Genomic DNA, 6,434 nt, shown 5'->3' with positions numbered 1-6,434 from the left:
AAGGCCCTGGGCTTTGAATTCTACCTCGGACACTTACTAGCCTGTAACCTCTCAGTTTCCTCATCTGTACCTGGGGATGTAAGGATTAGTGACACTTGGTGAAAAATGCCCACCCCAGTGCCAGCACATAGTAGTCACTCAATAAACGGTAGCTGGCCTTACCAGCTACATAATCTCATGGGTATGACTGACTTCACAAACCTCGGTCAGCAACAAATGTCCTAGCAGACAAATAAAGCAGATCCATCAAAAGTCCCCAGAATAGAAAAACCACTATTTGAAATAATTTGACATTTTTTTTTGTTTGTTTTGTTTTTTTGGTTTTGTTTTGTTTTTTTGTTTTTTTGGTTTTTTTGACATTTTTTAAAAGAGACTACATGGGGGAAGAGATCAGAAGTTTGTTGACCCGTTCAGTATTTTTAAATTTCTTTCAATAATGTGAGGGAGAGATCACCATGTTTTGGGTTCTTAGTGCCCCTGATTCTAATCTGGGGCTAGTCTTACGACAAGGGAGAAATTAATTCTCTTTCCCAGTTCAGCTCTTCCTCCCTGAAGGAGGCGTGACAGGAGGGCTGTCAAGTTGTACACATGTAGATGCACCTGACTTGGGAGAGAAGGAAAGGAGATGCCCCATTATTCATCCAGTCCCTGCCTAAACCCCTCTTCATATGTTTGAGGAATCTCCATCTTGGCAAGTGTTCTGAAGGGGCTCAAAATGCCACCTGCTCATTTCCAGCCCCCTTGCTGCTGGACTATAGGCACATAACCGGGGCTCCAGCCCAGCTTTCAGTTGGAAGATGGGGAGGTGGGTGCGCAGCAGTAGAGGCAGGGGTTCCGGTGGAAGCATCCAGTAGCCAGGGGGAATTAGCATCAGCAACAGACTAGGTCTGACTTGGACATTGTTCCTGCCTGCGTCCTCCCAAGGCTGTTCCTCCAACCCTTCCTGAGATTCTGTGAGCTCCCCAAGATCAGGTTGAGACACTCGTTTCCTGCTTCTATCAGCCAGAGTCAGCTTCCAGTGGTTGCAACTAAAACCCCGAGCAGGCCTCCAGAAGCAAAACAGAGTGGATGTGGATCTCCCAGTCCTAAAAGCCCACCCGGGCGGGCACACGAGTAAGACAGGAGTGAGCCATCACATCTCTGCATGATTCCCCAGCAGAGGGATTTTCAGCAGCACCTGTCCTCCAGGGCTGGGAGATCCTGGAGGCCTTCGGGGGACCAGCTGAAGCCTGAGAGTGACTAGCTGGAGACTGCAGGTGTAACAACCTCCTACCAAGAATGGGAGATACAGTGCGGCTAAGATGGGGGCAAAGAAAGGCACAGGCCCTCCAGGGCCGGGAGCTGACCCGAGTTGCTGCCCTGGCCCGCCCCATATTTTGTGTTGTGGGAGTGGAATCAGAGGCATCTCAGCCACCAGGGTCTCTAGCCACACTGAGAGATGCACTGTCCACTGTCTGAGTGCCTCCCCCCTCCCCCGGCATACATCCCCAACTCCCACCACTGATGGATGTTTGCTGAGGTCTCCCTCATATTCCATCCTCCTCATGACTCCGTGTGTCTCTTGATCGCCTCTTTAATGATGAAATCTGCTCATGTCTCTGCACGATGAATAAGAAGGGGACATGTCTACCATTTGGCCCCCAAGATGTCAGCAATCTTAGGGAACTACATCTAGACTTCCCTGTCCCGCAGGATGGCAATTTCCCTGACCCTCAGATGAATTCAACTAAAATGCTGGATGTTATGTTTAAAAAACAACACTTCAAATGTTTCCTAGCAAGGAAGGAAGGAATATTCAGAGGCCGAAACCTAGAGAAGTTTGTCAAGTACCACCTTTCACCTTGAGGGCATTTGACAAATCCTGTAGATTTCAGCCCCTCACAAGGACTCAGGGGACAGAAGACAAAGCTCTGGGCTCACTCAAGGTGGGGCGTAAAGGAGGCCTCCCCATAAATCTGAAATCCCAAAGAACGTCCGCTATCCTGTAAAAGGCGAACCGGGAATAAGTGAATTCCATCCCACCCTCATATCAGTTTCCTGTGGCTGCCATAATAACGTGTCATAAAGTTTGTGACTTAAAGCAACAGAAACTTATTCTCTCACAGTTCTGGACTTCAGAAGTCCAAAATCAGTATCACTAGGCTGAATTTAATGTGTCGAAAAAGTCTTCAAAGTTTCTAGGGGACAACCTGTTCCTGCCTCTTCCAAATGCCGGTGTTCCCTGGCTTGCGGCAGCATCACTCCAATCTCTGCCCCATAATCATATCACCTGCCCTTCCTTTGTATGTGTGTCTCCTTCTGATAGAGACACTTGTGGTTGCATTTAAGGCCCCCCCAGATAATTATCCGGGATCACTTACCCAACTCAAGATCCTTAATTTAATCACATCTGCAAAGACCCTTTTCCCAAATAAGGTCACATTCACAGATGCCAGAGACTAGGACCTGGTACCTTTGAGGGTCATTATTCAGCCTACTACACACCCTCCCCAGGGACTACAAGCGAACCTTTTTGGCTTCGGTTTTATTTCTGAGTGGAGAGGCAAGATAGTATCTTTCCTGAGAAGTTACAATCTCAAAACTGTAGGTTCGAAGCCCCAAATCACACTTTCTGGGTGGCCAAATAAAACTTCAGGGTTAACTGTTAGAAATCACAAAACCCAAAAAGAAAGCATCACAAGCAAGAGCCAGCAGAAACAACAGGCAGCTGAGCCAGATCCACCAACACTTCAGATACTGACATAAACACTCCGAGAATAGACAGTGTGCCGGGTGCAGTCAAAGAAATGTAAGAAGACATTGATAACATCAGGACAGCACAAGAGGCTGAATGATTCATAGGAACGCAAATCTCAGTGGCTTTGAGAACAAAGACTTCTTTCTCACTTAATTTTGTTTATGGCTCTCAGTCAACTGAGGGTCTGTTCTTATCTCAGTGACATCTTTATTCTAGGATCTAGGCTGAAGGACCTGCCAAATTGGGAGAGAACTGCCAGCCCCACAATAGTCCTTAGAGCTTCTGCTGGACACGGAGCATGTCACTGCTTTGCACTTCCTTTGGCCAAAGGTATGGCCAGGTGAGACGTCAGTGGAATGGGGAAGTGTATGACTCCCCAGGGAGGAACTCCAAGTCACACAGGAGCAGTCGGGACTGTATGATTCCCTCCCAAGGAAGAGAGAGAACAACTGGGAGCAATAATTACAATCCACTGCAGACTAAGAAACGATCAAACAGATTTGGCGGTGGGGGGCGGGGGGTTGGGGGGGAAGAAGTAGAGGACGTGGTAAACAGACCTCTGGAAATGAAAAATGTAATACAGTTGACCCTTGAACAACACACGTTTGAACTGTGTGGATCCACTTATACGCAGATTTTTCCGATAAAGGGATAGTTAGGGAGTTTGGGATTGACATGTACACACTGCTGTATTTAAAATTGGTAATCAACAAGGACCTACTATGTAGCACAGGGAGCTCTGCTCAATATTATGTAACAACCTAAATGGGAAAAGAATTTGAAAAAGAATAGATACATATATATGTATAACTGAATCACTTTGCTGTACACCTGAAACTAACACAATGTTGATAATCAACTATACTCCAATATAAAATAAACAGCTTAAATAATAAATGATGATTTCTCAGCAGTAATAAAAGCCAAAAAGTGATAGACTACCTTCCAAGTGCACCAAAATTTTTGTCAACTTTGAACTGTATATCCTGCAAAAAATATCTTTCAGGAAAAGGGATAAAATAAAGACTCAGACAAACAAAAGTTGATGACGTTTGACATAAAAAGACCTTTTTGGATAAAGATCTAAGGGATATATTTCAGGCAGAAGGAAACTATTCCCAGATGGAAGTTATGTAAGAAGAAATACAGGAAAGAAACTGGTAAATATATGAGTAAATCTAAACAACTATTTTCTGTATAAAACAATAATAATATATACTGGGTTTAAAAAACAACTTAAACACAGGGAGGAGAACGATTGAAGATGAAACGTTCTAAGGTCCTGTTGTGTTTCAGAGGAGAATAAGATGAATCTGAGCCATGGATAAGTATTAAAATTTCTAGAGTCACCTCATTACTAGAGAAGTGGTTCTTAATTGAGGAGGGGCAGTTTTGTCTCCCACAGGACATTTGACAATGTCTGGAAACACTTTTGATTGTCCCAACTGACATCAAGTGAGTAGAAGCCAGGCTTTGTGATAAATACTTTACATTTATTATCTTACTTATTCTTTGTGGCTGAACCTTCCACAGGACCCTCTGAAGCCATGTAACGAAAGCCCAAGGCAGGCCATGGGAGCTGCACTAAGAGTTCATCCCAGATGTGTGACGAGGGCCATGGCCTGGGCCTTGCTGGTGCTCAGGGTGGATTCTGTGGCCTTGCCAAGTCTCTAGAGCCCGGCTATCTTGAGGAGGATGTGGGCAACTGGCTGCTGAGGCTGCAAACTTTGCAGCTAGGAAGTGAAGAAGGAGGGGAGAATCTCACCAGTGAGAAAATGTCCGAGAACTCTGAGACTGGAAAGGGATTCAGCAGGTCGTCTTGTGGGCCACCATGAAGACATTGTAGCAGAAACATATGTCCTGTTTGTTTGAAAGGCCCCCTGAGGGAAGCCAGCATGAGCCAACTTCCTGTCACTCCCAACCCTCCCCTTGCTGTTTTCTTCTGGAAGCCCAGCCTTGTGAGAGAGGAGCTCACTGCACTTCCTCACGGGCACTTCCTACCCTGCCCTCCAACCCCAGATCAGCCTCCAGGTCACCCTGTTCCTCCTCATCACTGTGGTTCTCAGCCACAGCTGCCAATGCAGCCACCTGGTGAGCTTTAGAAGTGTCAATGCCAGGTCTCACCCTAACCAAACAATTCCGGCTCTCTGGGGTGGGATTCAGGCATCCTAGGTTTTAAATCTCTCCCAGGTTATTCCAGGGAGTTTGCAACCAAGGTGCAGATTGCTGCTCTGTCAGAGCAGGTGTGAGAGGTTGTAAGTACTTGTTACCCTACACTCCCATCTGTCTTCCTGTTCTCTAGCCTTCAAAGGCATCACTCTTGCTTTTAATACCCAGCTAAAGGGTCCACCATCACTCTCCACTTTTACGTGACGGTCAGAAGTCATTTGGGGTTGTGAACATCTCTGGAAAATATTTTCATGGCAGAAAACTTTCCCTCCCAGCACTGCTCCAGGCTTCTGAGCTGCTCACCACTGGCCATCTGGGAAGTAATTCTCCCCGCAGCTACCCCTTTCTCTGTGCTAGCACCTAACACAGTACCTAGTACTAAGAAGTGTCTGCTGAAATAATGGATAATAAAAAATGGTAAACTGAAGCCTTCTTGAATACCTGGTAACTACACTGAAGATCAAACAGAGACTCATTAACACACGCAGATGAAATAGAACTAATTCTGTTTAAGTAAGTTAACAGAACACAAAACATATGCAAGAGAAAAATAAAATCAGTGAAAATATTCCAGATAAAAGAAAAAGGTTATATTCTATACGGTTGTCCTGACTACTTTTAAATTGAGTTGAAGTTGTTTGTCACCTTCAACTGTATATCAGAGGTCACTCAGAATTTTACAGCATCTCAATTTTACTCCCCATTTTTAGTATTTTTACTTCTTGTTGCCAAAACTGCAGCCCTTATTTTAGTTAGCAGCAGAAAAGTGGGTTAGAAATCATACCATCAGTAGTAAACTTTGTTTTAATGTTAAAAGTCATCTTTGAGCACAAGGACCAATGGTGGAGTATTTTCACCAAATGAGCTTTTAAAATTTAGCTCTTTGAAAGAAAGAAATGGAGAACTGTAATAAGGATGGACCAAATACTGTGGAAGAAAGTTAAGGTTTTTTAAAAAGAAACTTAAGTTTTTTAAAAGTCCTGTTACAAAGGACAGAGAAGGTAGCAAAGTAAGCAGACGCTGAGCTCACCTCTTCCCATGGGCACACCCAAATTACAACTATTTACAGAGCAACTATCGATGAGAACAAGCTGAAGACCAGCAGAAAAGATTTTCCACAGCTAAAGATATAAAGATAGAACCACAATGAGACAGGTAGGAGGGGTAGAGACATTATATAGTGAAGACCCATACCCCACTATAGGCAATCCACAAATAGGAGGATAACAATTGTAGAGATTCTACCCAAGCAGGGAGGGGTCCGAGCTCCACGTTGGGCTCCCTAGGCTGGGGGGTCCTGCACTGGAAAGATGAGCCCCCAGAATGTGTGGTTTTGAAGGCCAGTGGGGCTTGCATACAGGAGAGGCAGAGGGCCATCAAAAACAGAGACTCTCTTCCTAAAGGGTGTGTGCAAGTTCTCACACTCTCCAAGACCCAGCACAGAGGCAGTAATTTGAAAGGAACCTGGGTCATACCCACTTGCTGATCTTGGAGAGCCTCCCAGAGAGGCAGGAGGACACTGGGATTC

Source organism: Balaenoptera borealis (genome assembly GCF_965194805.1).
Source record: "Balaenoptera borealis genome assembly, chromosome: 5".
NCBI lineage: Eukaryota > Metazoa > Chordata > Mammalia > Artiodactyla > Balaenopteridae > Balaenoptera > Balaenoptera borealis.
Note: the sequence above shows the minus strand (reverse complement) of the source record.